A 15,544-nucleotide genomic window follows, 5' to 3' on the forward strand; every position below is an offset into this window, starting at 1 on the left:
ATACAAGACTTTTGTATTTTTTAAAAGGATTGTAGTTTATGTTAAGGTATCTCTAAATTACATTGGATAAACTATTGGGTTCTTATGGATTAACTGAATCAGTTTTAATACATGCTTTATTCACCAAGACTGATGGCATTGTTTCACTCAGGGATAAGAGAATACAAAATTATTTGCTTATCGAAACACTTCAATACAAAAATAGCAAACATATCTCAGAATAAATACAACCTAAACTGAAAAGTGGCCTTTATAATTGAAAATGAGAAGTAACTAATCACTTCTTTTGAAATAATGTGAGGGACTAGCAGGAGTGAATGCTATCCATAAGGATTTGAGGGTGGAGAAGTGGAGAGAGAATACATGCAGGTAGCTTCTCATGTCTTTGAAAATTGTTCTCAGTGGTAGCTTCAGGAGGGGAAGACATGGAGAAGAAAGGTTGTAGTAGAATGTGTTTGAGTATGCTTGTAAGCTAATTGGAAGAAAGAAAAATTAATATTGACTCATCCATATAAGTTAAACACTCAACTGATGTTTGCCATTTACCTTAGGCAAATCAAGGACCTATTGACCTATGATGACGAGGTCTATGTGGTCATCCAGCCTTCCACAAACCCCTGTCCTGCCCACAGGTGAAAGAGTAAGGAGAGAGAAAAAAAAGAAACTAGAGACAAGGCTGGTGACTGGATAAGGTGCCACTGTTAGTCCTAAAGTGATATACTTTCCTTAGTGACAGGGCAAAAAAAGAGAAGCATTGATAAAGTCATAAATGAGATTAAAGAGGACAGTTTTTTGCCAGGTGCTAACAGAAGAACAATAATTATAAACCCTTATCACTCTTTATTTTATATATTATTTATTCATTGTTTGCTATTCTCATTTTCCTACTTCAAAATGGATTTTGGCCAACTAACAATGGAAGGCACAGTCAGAAAGCATGCCCTTTTATTTGACTGCTTCAGACTCCAGAAATCACCTCAGCTAAGTCATGTCTTTTCTTACCTGGCTTATGTAAGTCACCCAGGAGTTCATTCTGGGAAAATTGTCTGCTATATAATGTTTACATAGTAGTCCTGGATAAAACTGTGATTTTAAAGCAAACGTTTTCCTTTTTTTAAAGTGGTATTTTTTATTTATTATAAATTCAGTGTAATCTCTATATTATATTTTTAACATTTACTTTTCCTATTTGATTATTAACAACGTTATATTTTTATATAAATTAGTGAATTCTACTTCTAGCCATGATGGAAATCAGATTTGTTACCTCCATCTGAAACAACTAAAAAACTGGACAAACGTTAGAAAACAAAACAAAACAAATCAAAAACCTTTTCAGAAATGTTACAACAAGCAGCACAGACTCTAAGCTCTATGAAAAGGAGAGTAAACAGGGTGATCCCTGAAGGCACATTCTGGACCATGGAGTAGAGAAGAGTATATTAAGAAGAGCTAAAGATATTTCTCAGTTCAAGAAACAGAAATAAAACCTTTGTTCTTTTCCCAGAAAATCTGAAGCAGAAGTAATTCATTGCCAGGAAATTTCATGAGGGGAGTTGTTAAAGGAAGTTTTTTAAGATGAAAAATGGTAACCAACAGAAATTAGGTCTACATAAATGAGAACAAGAAAAGTTAAAAATATGTATAAATACAAACTATTTTTCTTAATTAAAATACTCCTTTATAGGATCATTGATTGTCTAACAGAAAATAAATAATGCATTGTGGAGGTTGTAACACAAATAGAAGTAAAATCTATGATAATAGCACGAAGGACATGATGAGGAAAATGGAAGCAAATTATTGTACTGTTCTTATTGTATGTGAAGAGGTATAATATCATTTGAAGGTGGGCTGATAAGTTAAAGATGCATATTTTAAATGCTCAAAAAATGCCTTAAAAAAAGCAGGGGTACAGCTAATGCACCAAGAGTGGAGATTAAATTTAATTATAAAATCCACAAAGAGAAAGGAAAATAAAGGACAGAAAACTTAAACAGGAAATAATTAGTAAGATGGTAGGAAGAAAACCAATTATATCATTAATTATATTAAATGTGCAGTAAATGTACTAAATGCTCCAAATAAAACACAGAATTTGTCAGACTGGGGAAAAAAAGGGCAAGGCCTCACTACATATTAGGTGCAAGAAACCCATTGTAAATACATAGTAAGGCCTCATTTATTACTTATATTTTTATATAAATTAGTGAATTCTACTTCCAGCCATGATGGAAATCAGATTTGTTACCTCCATCTGAAACAACTAAAAAGTGGACAAACATTTGAAAACAAAACAGAACAAAACAAAAACCTTTTCAGAAATGTTACAACAAGCAGCACAGACTCTAAGCTCTATGAAAAGGAGAGTGGATATGTTCTTGCAAACTATGACTTTAAGGGAAATGATAAACAACAGATCCTCATAATGATGTTTTCATTCAACATTGTTTCATTATAACATTGATAAGAAAAAATATTAGTCTCATATGTCATATTCCTTAAAGTTACAGTTTCCAAGAACCTATATATGACATTAAGTGAGGACTTACAGTATAAAGAAAAAGTTTAAAAGTTGAAGGATGAAAAAATATGTACCATATAAACTCTAAGCATAAGAAAACTAGGGTGGTTGTGTTAATATCAGACAAAATAGAATTCAGAATAAAGAGAATTACCATAGATAAAGATGAACATTTCAGGCTGGGTGTGGTGGCTCACGCCTGTAATCTCAACACTTTGGAGGCCAAGGCTGGTGGATCAGTTGAGCCCATGAGTTTGAGACCAGCCTGGGCAACATGGTACAGCTCCATCTCTAAAAACAAAACAAAACAAAGAAACATAGCCATGCGTGGTGGCACATGCCTGTAGTCCCAGGTACTCGGGAGGCTGAGGTAGGAGAATCGGTTGAGCCCCAGAGATGGAGGTTGCAGTGAGCTGAGTTCCTGGCAAACTGTACTCCAGGCTGGTTGACAGAGTGAGACCCTGTCTCTAAAAGCAAACAAGCAAACAATAACAAGAAAATCTTTGAAAGTATTGAAATAATATGGAGTATGTTCTCTGATTATAACAGAAGCAAATTAGATACCAATAACATAAATATATAGAGAAATGATCCAAATAATAGTTAATTCATTTACTTCTTAATAACCGATGGGTCAAAAAGAAAATCACAAAGGAAATTAGAAAACATTTAGAAATGAAAGGAAAATAAAAACAAATCATATTAAAATTTTTGAGTTGCAATTCAAGAAGTGCTTAGAGGGATAGCCATAACTTTAAATATTGGTATTAGAAAAGAAGAAATATCTCAGATCAATGATATGAGGCTGCACCTGAAGAAATGAGTAGAGAAAACAAATTAAATTCAAAATAATTAGAAGGGAAAATCTTATAAGATAAATGTGGAAACCAATGAAGATGAGTACAGATGGATAACAGAGATAATGAAACCAAAATTTGTTCCTTTCTTTGAAATCTTGGGAAGAATATCTAGCCAGATTAATCAAGATAAAAGGAAGACACAAATGATTAATATTTAGAATCAAAAAGAGGCATCACTATAGTATCTTTAGACATGTAAAGAACAGTATATGTATTATAAAACATAAATATAACTAGAATAAAAAATTAGAATGTTAAGCATTTTCTAGCTAATCCAGAACACTTAGAACACTTTAGCTCCAATTATCCTCCTCAATCCTTTTTCCTTATTATTTATATGCATTTTATTTACACACATATTTTAAACTCAGTGATACATTTTTATAAACTTTGATACAATCTGATATGTGAGAAGTGTTACTCTTTTCATTTTCTTTATTTTTCCAGCATACTCGTTTTTCCTTGTGGGTTCATTTTCCTTCTGTCCGATAAATTCCCTTTTGTATTTCTTTCAGTGCTGTTCTATGGGTGATTATCTTAGCTCATGACTGCTAGCCTGAATTTATTGGCTGTTCACTCCAGGATCTGTACCACTTATCTGGCAACATGAAGACATCTTGGTTAAAATATACAGCACAAAAATTCTAAACTGAGATGATTCAGTGTGATGCCCCTGCACCAAAAATTTTGATTTGACCCAGTCCAGGAGAAAATAAGATAGGTGATAACCTCTTTCTCCAGAAGCTTGTACTCAACCTCATTTATCAGTAACAGTAAAATAATGTATTTAAAATGTCTTTTTTATGAATTAACTTTTAGGGTACATGTACACAACGTGCAGGTTTGTTACATATGTATACATGTGCCATGCTGGTGTGCTGCACCCATTAACTGGTCATTTAACATTAGGTATATCTCCTAATGCTATCCCTCCCCCTCCCCCCATCCCACAACAGGCCCCGGTGTGTGATGTTCCCTTTCTTGTGTCCATGTGTTCTCATTGTTCAATTCCCACCTGTGAGTGAGAACATGTGGTGTTTGGTTTTTTGTCCTTGTGATAGTTTCTTGAGAATGATGGTTTCCAGCTTCATCCATGTACCTACAAAGGACATGAACTCATCATTTTTTATGGCTGCATAGTATACCATGGAGTATATATGCCACATTTTCTTGATCCAGTCTATCATTGTTGGACATTTGGGTTGGATCCAAGTCTTTGCTATTGTGAATAATGCTGCAATAAACATATGTGTGCATGTGTCTTTACAGCAGCATGATTTATAATCCTTTGGGTATATACCTGGTAATGGGATGGCTGGGTCAAATGGTATTTCTAGTTCTAGATCCCTGAGGTATCGCCACACTGACTTCCACAATGGTTGAACTCGTTTACAGTCCCACCAACAGTGTAAAAGTGTTCCTGTTCCTCCACATCCTCTCCAGCACCTGTTGTTTCCTGACTTTTTAATGATCACCATTCTAACTGGTGTGAGATGGTATCTCATTGTGGTTTTGATTTGCATTTCTCTGATGCCCAGTGATGATGAGCATTTTTTCATGTGTCTTTTGGCTGCATAAATGTCTTCTTTTGAGAAGTATCTGTTCATATACTTTGCCCACTTTTTGATGGGGTTGTTTGTTTTTTTCTTGTAAATTTGTTTGAGTTCATTGTAGATTCTGGATATTAACCCTTTGTCAGATGAGTAGATTGCAAAAATTTTCTCCTATGCTGTAGGTTGCCTGTTCACTCTGATGGTAGTTTCTTTTGCTGTGCAGAAGCTCTTTAGTTTAATTAGATCTCATTTGTTGATTTTGGCCTTTGTTGCCATTGCTTTTGGTGTTTTAGACATGAAGTCCTTGCCCATGCCTATGTCCTGAATGGTATTGCCTAGGTTTTCTTCTAGGGTTTTTATGGTTTTAGGCCTAACATTTAAGTCTTTAATCCATCTTGAATTAATTTTTGTATAAGGTGTAAGGAAGGGACCGAGTTTCAGCTTTCTATATATGGCTAGCCAGTTTTCCGAGCAGCATTTGTTAAGTAGGGAATCCTTTCCCCATTTCTTCTTTTTGTCAGGTTTGTCAAAGATCAGATAGTTATAGATATGCGGCATTATTTCTGAGGGCTCTGTTCTGTTCCATTGATCTATATCTCTTTTTTGGTACCAGTACCATACTGTTTTGGTTACTGTAGCCTTATAGTATAGTTTGAAGTCAGGTGGCATGATGCCTCTAGCTTTATTCTTTTGGCTTAGGATTGACTTGGTGATGCGGGCTCTTTTTTGGTTCCATGTGAACTTTAAAGTAGTTTTTTTCCAATTCTGTGAAGAAAGTCATTGGTAGCTTGATGGGGATGGCATTGAATCTATAAATTACCTTGGGCAGTATGGCCATTTTTCACCATATTGGTTCTTCCTCCCCATGAGCATGGAATGTTCTTCCATTTGTTTGTATCCTCGTTTATTTCATTGAGCAGTGTTTTGTAGTTCTCCTTGAAGAGGTCCTTCACATCCCTTGTAAGTTGGATTCCTAGGTATTTTATTCTCTTTGAAGCAATTGTGAATGAGAGTTCACTCATGATTTGGCTCTCTGTTTGTCTGTTATTGGTGTATAAGAATGCTTGTGATTTTTGTACATTGATTTTGCATCCTGAGACTTTGCTGAAGTTGCTTATCAGCTTAAGGAGATTTTGGGCTGAGACGATGGGGTTTTCTAGATATACAATCATGTCATCTGCAAACAGGGACAATTTGGTTTCCTCTTTTCCTAATTGAATACCCTTTATTTCCTTCTCCTGCCTAATTGCCCTGGCCAGAACTTCCAACACTATGTTGAATAGGAGTGGTGAGAGAGGACATCCTTGTCTTGTGCCAGTTTTCAAAAGGAATGCTTCCAGTTTTTGCCCATTCAGTATGATATTGGCTGTGGGTTTGTCATAGATAGCTCTTATTATTTTGAGGTATGTCCCATCAATACTTAATTTATTGAGAGTTTTTAGCATGAAGGGTTGTTGAATTTTGTCAAAGGCCTTTTCTGCATCTATTGATATAATTATGTGGTTTTTGTCTTGGGTTTTGTTTATATGCTGGATTACGTTTATTGATTTGTGTATGTTGAACCAGCCTTGCATCCCAGGGATGAAGCCCACTTGATCATGGTGGATAAGTTTTTTGATGTGCTGCTGGATTCGGTTTGCCAGTATTTTATTGAGGATTTTTGCATCGATGTTCATCAGGGATATTGGTCTGAAATTCTGTTTTTTTGTTGTGTCTCTGCCAGGCTTTGGTATCAGGATGATGCTGGCCTCATAAAATGAGTTAGGGAGGATTCCCTCTTTTTCTATTGATTGGAATAGTTTCAGAAGGAACGGTACCAGTTCCTCCTTGTACCTCTGGTATAATTCAGCTGTGAATCCATCTGGTCTTGGACTTTTTTTGGTTGGTAAGCTATTAATTATTGCCTCAATTTCAGCTCCTGTTATTGGTCTTTTCAGAGATTCAACTTCTTCCTGGTTTAGTCTTTGGAGGGTGTATGTTTTAGGAATTTATCCATTTCTTCTAGATTTTCTAGTTTATTTGCGTAGAGGTGTTTATAGTATTCTCTGATGGTAGTTTGTATTTCTGTGGGATCATGGGTGGTGATATCCCCTTTATCATATTTTATTGCATCTATTTGATTCTTCTCTCATTTCTTCTTTATTAGTCTTGCTAGCGGTCTATCAATTTTGTTGATCTTTTCACAAAACCAGCTCCCGGATTCATTGATTTTTTGAAGGGTTTTTTATGTCTCTGTTTCCTTCAGTTCTGCTCTGATCTTCGTTATTTCTTGCCTTCTGCTAGCTTTTGAATGTGTTTGCTCTTGCTTCTCTAGTTCTTTTAATTGTAATGTTAGGGTGTCAATTTTAGATCTTTCCTGCTTTCTCTTGTGGGCATTTAGTGCTATAAATTTCCCTCTACACACTGGTTTGAATATGTCCCAGAGATTCTGGTATGTTGTGTCTCTGTTCTCGTTGGTTTCAAAGAACATCTTTATTTCTGCCTTCATTTCGTTATGTACCCAGTAGTCATTCAGGAGCAGGTTGTTCAGTTTTCATGTAGTTGAGCAGTTTTGAGTGAGTTTCTTAATCCTGAGTTCTAGTTTGATTGCACTGTGTTCTGAGAGACAGTTTGTTATAATTTCCGTTCTTTTACATTTGCTGAGGAGTGCTTTACTTCCAACTATGTGGTCAATTTTGGAGCAGGTGTGGTGTGGTGCTGAAAAGAATGTATATTCTGTTGATTTGGGGTGGACAGTTCTGTAGATGTCTATTAGGTCCGCTTGCTGCAGAGCTGAGTTCAATTCCTGGATATCCTTGTTAACTTTCTGTCTCGATCTGTCTAATGTTGACAGTGGGGTGTTAAAGTCTCCCATTATTATTGTGTGGGAGTCTAAGTCTCTTTGTAGGTCTCTAAGGACTTGCTTTATGAATCTGGGTGCTCCTGTTTTGGGTGCATATATATTTAGGATAGTTAGCTCTTCTTGTTGAATTGATCCCTTTACCATTATGTAATGGCCTTCTTTGTCTCTTTTGATCTTTGTGGGTTTAAAGTCTGTTTTATCAGAGACTAGGATTGCAACTCCTGCCTTTTTTTGTTTTCCATTTGCTTGGTGGATCTTCCTCCATCCCTTTATTTTCAACCTATGTGTGTCTCTGCACGTGAGATGGGTTTCCTGAATACAGCACACTGATGGGTCTTGACTCTTTATCCAATTAGCCATTCTGTGTCTTTTAATTGGAGCATTTAGCCCATTTACATTTAAAGTTAATATTGTTATGTGTGAATTTGATCCTGTCATTATGATGTTAGCTGGTTATTTTGCTCATTAGTTGGTGCAGTTTTTTCCTAGCCTCGATGGTCTTTACAATTTGGCCTGTTTTTGCCGTGGCTGGTACCAGTTGTTCCTTTCCATGTTTAGTGCTTCCTTCAGGAGCTCTTTTAGGGCAGGCTTGGTGGTGACAAAATCTCTCAGCATTTGCTTGTCTGTGAAGTATTTTATTTCTCCTTCACTTATGAAGCTTAGTTTGGCTGGATATGAAATTCTCGGTTGAAAATTATTATTTTAAAACTGTTTTTCTTTTATGCAATTATCAGAAATATATTACAGAGTTCCTATATATGCCAAACTGTTTCTTATATTATTAACATAATAATATGGTAAATTTGTACCATATTACAATGTGTCATATACTATGTTACAATTACTTCAACAATATTGACACATTATTATTATTTTTAAAGTTCATATTTTATTCATATTTCCTCAGTTTTTTTCTCTAATATCCTTTTCTCTTCTAGGATCCCATACAAAATACTGAACTATAGTTAGTAACCATGTTTTCTAAGCGTTCTCTTAGTTGTGAAAGTTTTCCACGTTTTCCTTGCTTCTTGGTTTGGTATTTTGTATAATGCCCCTCAGTGGCAACTTATTTAATATTTTTTTCATCATTAGAATAGGGTAATGCATTTCTTGGGAGGAAGACCAAAGAGTAAAGCGTTATTCTCAGTACATCATATCAAGGGTACGTGTAATCTCCACAAGTTATAACAATTGATGTTATCCCTGACGACTTGGTTTAAAGTAGTGTTTTTCTGGTGTCTTCACTGTAAAATTAGCTTCATTTTTTTCCTCATTTTCATAACATACTCTTTGGAAAAAGTCATCAAACACAGCCCAGATTTAAGGAATGAGGATGTATGCTCCACCTCCTAATGGCGGAGGAACTATATAAATTATTTAGAATTTTCTGCATGGAAGATTTGTGTCTTCTCACAGATTTATTTATTTGATCCGTCACTTATTTATATCAGTATGATATATCAGTATATCAGAATAGACTCATGGATATTTATTCTAAACTTTGGGTTATAATCAATGCTATATTTTGTTGCTCTAATATTTTCAGTGTTGGTTAGCAGTTCTTTCAGTTGACTATTGTGTCTCTTTGACATAGCCTCATCATTGTGGATTTTTTAGCGTCTCCTTACTTTTTGCTGATACAAAGTACTTCAGGATTATCTTCTATATTTCCTTCACAGTTTTAGAATCATTTGTAGAATCATGGCTCCTATTTCTTCAACGAGTCATAGTTTCTTTTGGGGAGAGTGATATTAGAAACCAAGATCTAGGTGCTAAGTATACTGCTTGTTTCTGGGTTGCCATTCTTTCTGGGTCCCTTCAATTGACAGAGCAAGGAGATATATGTATATATTAACATCTAACACATTAACACACAGATCTATTACTATTTCTATGTGGAACCATCTATTTCAATTTTAATTTCAATATTAAGGTAAACATGAGTTCATTCTGTGGTATTATAATCTAATCCATTGCTACATGAATCACTTGTACTTCTTTCTCTTGCCTGTTTGTAAACTCCCACTCCAAAAATTAGAAATCTGGTTCCCATGATCTATTATTCTATGTGTCCTTTCTTTCACCAATGACATGCTATCTTGATTACTGTAGCCTGGTGGTAACTATTAAAATTGGGTATTGTGAGTCTTCCAGCTTTGTTCATCTTCCACAGGATTATTTTGGCTATTCTAGTTACTGTACCTTTCTGTACAAACTTTAGAATTCATTTGTCAATATCTATAAAATAGCTTCTTTACACTTTATAATTAAGATTAAACTGAATTTATAGATAAATTTCAGAAGAATTGGCCTGTCAAAAATATTAAATCTTCAGTCCGTGACCATGGAATACCTCTTCATTTATTTAGATTTTTTTTTTTTGTTCATCAGTGTTTTGAGATTTTCTGTATATAGATCCTGAATTTATTTTGTCAGATTTATACCAAAAAAATCATTTTTAAGTTGCTATTAAAATGGTATTTTTGAAATTTCAAATTCCAATTGTTCATGGTTGGTACATAAGAAAACAATAGACTTTTATGTATTATCTCTGTATCCTGCAGTCTTGATATATTGATTTTTAACTCTTAGGTTTTTTTTTTTTGTCAATTCTGTGCAGTTCTGTATAGAAACAATCATATTATCTGTAAATAAAGACAGTTTTACTTCTTTCTTTCCAATCCATAGATCTCTTCTTTCCTTTTCTTGTTGTCTTATTTATTTTTTAATCTTATTGTTTTATTGACTTTACATTTAATAGGAGTGGTGAGAGAGGGCATCATTTTCTTATTCCTGATCTTAGAGGAAAACTATTCAGTTTCTCATGATTTGGTATGATATTAGCTTTAGGTTATACATAGATTTTTTTAAATAAAATTGGAAAAGTCACCTTGATTCCTAGTTTGACAAACTAGTGTGATAAGTTTTTTTTTTTATCATTAATAGATGTTGGATTTTGTTAAGTCCTTTCCTGAATGAATTAATATGATCATATGATTTTTCTGTTTGACTATATTGATTGATTCCCAAATGTTGGACGAGGCTTGTATACCTGAAGTAGATCTTACTTGTTTATGGTGTATTCTTTGTTATACATTGTTGAATTTAATTTGATGAGTTTTTAAAATGAATTTTTTACTAGGTTTATGGAAGACATTGATTTGTAGTTTTCCTTTCTTGTAATGTATTTATCTGGTTGGATGTTGGTGTAATGCTGCTTCCAGAGAATGAGTTAGAAATTATTCCCTCTGCATCTTTTTCTGGAAGAGATTTTAGAGGATTGTCATCTTTGTTTCCCAGTAATTGCTTGCCAGAATTCACCAGTGAAATCATCTGTGTCTGGTGATTTATTATTTTTTTCAAAGGCTACTTATTAGTATTCATGTTTTAAAATAAATAGAATGTTATTTGGAAAATTTATTTCATCTGTGTGCATTTGGTAGTTTGTGTTCTTCAGGGAATTAGTCCATTTTATCTAAATCATCAAATTTGTTGAGACAGATTATTCATATTATTTTTATTAACATTTTAATATCATTGGAATCAGTTGTAATGATTCCTCCTTCATTTCTGATATTAATAATTTGTACCTTCTTTGTTTTAAAAAATTAGTTAGCCTAACTATAAATTTAATAGTTCTTTTCAAAGACAGAGTTATCTTTGTTTTTGTTGATTTTTCTATTGTTTTCTTGCTTTCAGTTTCATTGTTTAGTGCCCTAATTTTAATTATTTATTTTTCTCTGTTTATGTTAAGCTGATCATTATTGATTATTACTTTCTGCTTTTTTTTTAAACATAGAAACTTAGGTTATTGATTTTAGATCTTTTTTCTATTATATGCACTAAATGTTATACATTTTCCTCTAGGCATTATACCATTTTTAGAGCATGATAATAAATTTTATAAGTTGTATTTTAATTTTAATTTAGTTCAAAATATGTTTTGGTTCCTCTCGAGACATCTAATTGAACCCATGTGTTATTTAGAAGTATGTTATTTAATTCCAAATATTTGGTGATTTCCTATCTTAGTTTCTGTTACTGGTTTCTAGTTTAATTTCATTGCTGCCTGAAAACATACTTTGTATAATTCATATTTTTTTAATATTTGTTGTATGTTTTATGGCCTAGTTAGTGGTTTGTCTTGGTGACTGTTTCATGTGAACTTGAGAAGAATGGGTACTCATCTGTTATTGAGGACAATGTTCTATAATTGTTGGTTAGACCAAGATGACTGATAGTGCTGTTCAGGCTCAGTCTTATTATTACTGATTTTCTGCCTACTTGATCCATCAATTACTAATAGGGAAGGTATTTTAATCTCTGACTATAATAGTGAATTTGTCGATTTCTCCTTTTGGTTCTATGTGTTTTTGCATCACATAATTTGTTGCTCTGTTTTTAGGATTATAAACCCTTTAGGATTATTATGATATCTTTGAGATTTGACCCCTTTATCATTATGCATGCTCTCTTCATTGCTATTTTTTTAATTCAGAAGTCTGTTTTGTCTGAAATTCATGTTGCTCTTACAGCTTTCTTTTGGTTAGTATTAGGTCTGTATATCTTTCTCTCTTCCTTTACATTTATCCTATCAGAATCTTTGTATTTAAAATTAGTTGATTTTAAATGGTGAATAGTGGAGTTTTGTTTTATTATTCATTCTAAAATCCCTATCTCTTAATTGGGTATATTTAGAACATGCTCATTTAAGGTGATCATTGATATTTTTGGATTCTTATAAATCATGTTTGTAATTGTTTTTATTTTTTGTCTTGTCAGAGGCTCCTTTTTCTAGCTTATCTCATTTTAATTGAGCATTTTCTACATTTCCATTTTATTTTTGTAGCATGCCAAATATACATCTTTTACAAATATTTTATTGTTGCCCTAGAGTTTACAATATATATTTTTTAGAAAAATAAGTCTACCTTCAAATAACAGTATTTAATTCCCTAATTCCTTGCTGTTGACCCTATGACATTGCTGTTACTCACTTTGCCTATCCGTATGCTACCATTACCCAATGCTTTGTTACTATTATCACTAAACAAAGTTAACTTTTGGATAAATTAAGATTAAGAAAAGTAAAATATTTTCCTTTGCTTTCATTTATTCCTTCCTTAATGTTCTTCCTTTCTTTATCTAGATCCAAGTTTCTAACGTATATTTTCCTTATTCCTGAAAAAATTCTTTGAACGTTTTATATAGGGTAGGTCTGGCTGGTAATAAATTGTCTTTTTTTTTTTGTTTGTCTGAGGCAGTATTTCTCCTTTATCTTTTTATGATAACTTTGTTGGTGTAGAACTGTAGGATTTTTTTTTCTTTTAACAGTTTAAATCACTCCACCCTCTTCAACCTTGTATGTTTTCAGAGGAGAAGTTTTTACACTTTTTGAACTTTTTTCCTCAATAGTTAATACTCTGCAACACCTCCATTGTCTTCTTCCAAGATGATCTATTGGTATTTGGTGTTCTGCTGTTTGAATATAATATGTCTACATGTAGTTTTAATTATTTACCTTCTTGGTCTCCTCTGAGCTTCCTGTATTTGTGGTGAGGTGTTCATTAATTTTGTTGTTATTTCAAATATATATAATTCTGCTTGTTCTTTTTCTTCCTTCTGGCTTTTCAAATACTTACATATTGCACTTTTAAAATTTCACCCAAAATTCTTAGGTGTTGTTTTCTTTATTCCACTTTGTTTTTCTGTTTACATTTCAGTTCTGGAAGTTTCTAATGCTATATCTTCAAGCTCACTGATTCTTTCCTCAGCCATTTCAAGTCCACTGTTGAACCCATCAAAGACATCCTTTATTTCTCTATCAGGGTTTTGATTTCGTTTTGTGTGCAGTATTTCTTTTTGGTTCTAACTCCACATTTCCAAACCCCTGCTGATATTATTTATCTGTTCTTGCATATTATCTTCTTTTTTTCCAGTAGTAACCATAACATACTTTTACCATTATTTTGTATTCCCTGCCGGATAATTTCAACATTTGCATTATGTCTGATCCTCATTCCAATACTCAATTTGTTCCTAAAGCCTAGATATTTTTATTGATTTTTAGTGGGTCTTGTAATTTTTCATTGAACGATGGACTTGTTGTTTTTGGTAATAGGAATAGAGATAAATAGGTCTCTGGTGTGATAATTTATGTTAATCTGGTTAGGAATTTAATGTATCCTGTTTGTGTAAGCTCATATCTGGCTTTGAGCCACTGTTGTCTATGAGAAATATAACTACATTGCTGACTCTGTAGGAGAGAAAGAGAGAGAGAGAGAGAGAGTAAAGCCATGTCTAAACTGCCTACAATCCCTGGAGTGTTCTTTCAGCTACCTGCCACCCATCCACCAGCTCCCTCGGACCCCCAGCTTGGGCTGGAACCTGACGATATTACACAAGGAAATAAATGCTAATAATAAGTAGCACTTACATAACTCTTACTATGTGTCAGGCACTGATCTTGTTACAGTAGGTAGTCAGACATGAGCAGGGCAGGAGAGGCTTCCCCCAATCAACCAGGAATATTAGGCAACATCAGGTGATGATCAGGTGATTGTTAGATTGTCTCTCTAAAATAATAATTGATTACAGTCAGCACCAGGGAAAGACAGTCTCCCAATAGATAGAAAACACTTGAAACTGATGATCAGCAGCTTCCTAATAAGATGTCAGGAACTGGGCAAGTGGTCTTAAGCATGCACGAGTAGAGGCAAAATTGCTGAGTTTAACTGGTCTATGACCTTTCTCTAGGAACACTCAACTGGTAAGTGGAAAATGCCCCAAGTAAGCATGTGTACTATTTCAGTAAACACACTGCACATGCAGCCCCTCCAAGTGCTGGCAGCCCATTGCACATGCAGACAGCCCACCCAAAGGGAAGAATCAGGGGAGAAAGGATACAACATCCCAGAAACATGCCAGTGTATAAAACTCCAAGTCAAAAGTCAAACCTTGCACATGAATTTCTCAAGTTGCCCACTTGGCCCTCTTCAAAATGTACTTTACTTTCTTTCATTCCTGCTCTAAAATGTTTTAATAAACTTTCACTCCAGCTCTAAAAGTTGCCTTGATCTTTATCTCTGCCTTATGACCTTCGGTTGAATTCTTTCTTCTGAGGAGGCAAGAACTGAGGTTGCTGCAGAACCCTGTGGATTTGCTGCTGCTATCTGTCTTAGTACTATACATTTATATATGCACATATCTTTGTAAATACATATGTATATTTACAAAAGTAAATATACATATGTATTTACAAAAGTAGAGATATATATTTACAAAGGTGTATATATAAAAATATATGCTATATAAAATATATAAATCTATGATGTATATATAAAAATATATGGTATATAATATATATACATAAATACATATATTTATATACCTTATATACCTTTATATATGTATACACATATATAATATATTTAAATATATCTTATATTTATATATAAGGTATATATAATGTATATAATATATAAACATATATAAATATATATACACAAAGGTGTATATAAAAAATATATGGTATATAAATATGTAGTATATAAATATATATAAGTATACATATTTATATACTTCATATACCTGTATATATGTGTACACACATATATTTATATATCATGTATTTATATATGGTACATACAATTATATGGTATATAAATATATATTTTATATATACAAAGGTGCATATATAAAAATATATGGTATATAAATATATATGCTTATATATACAAACATCTTAAATATATATATTTAGACC

Source organism: Pongo abelii, chromosome 6 (assembly GCF_028885655.2).
Source record: "Pongo abelii isolate AG06213 chromosome 6, NHGRI_mPonAbe1-v2.0_pri, whole genome shotgun sequence".
NCBI lineage: Eukaryota > Metazoa > Chordata > Mammalia > Primates > Hominidae > Pongo > Pongo abelii.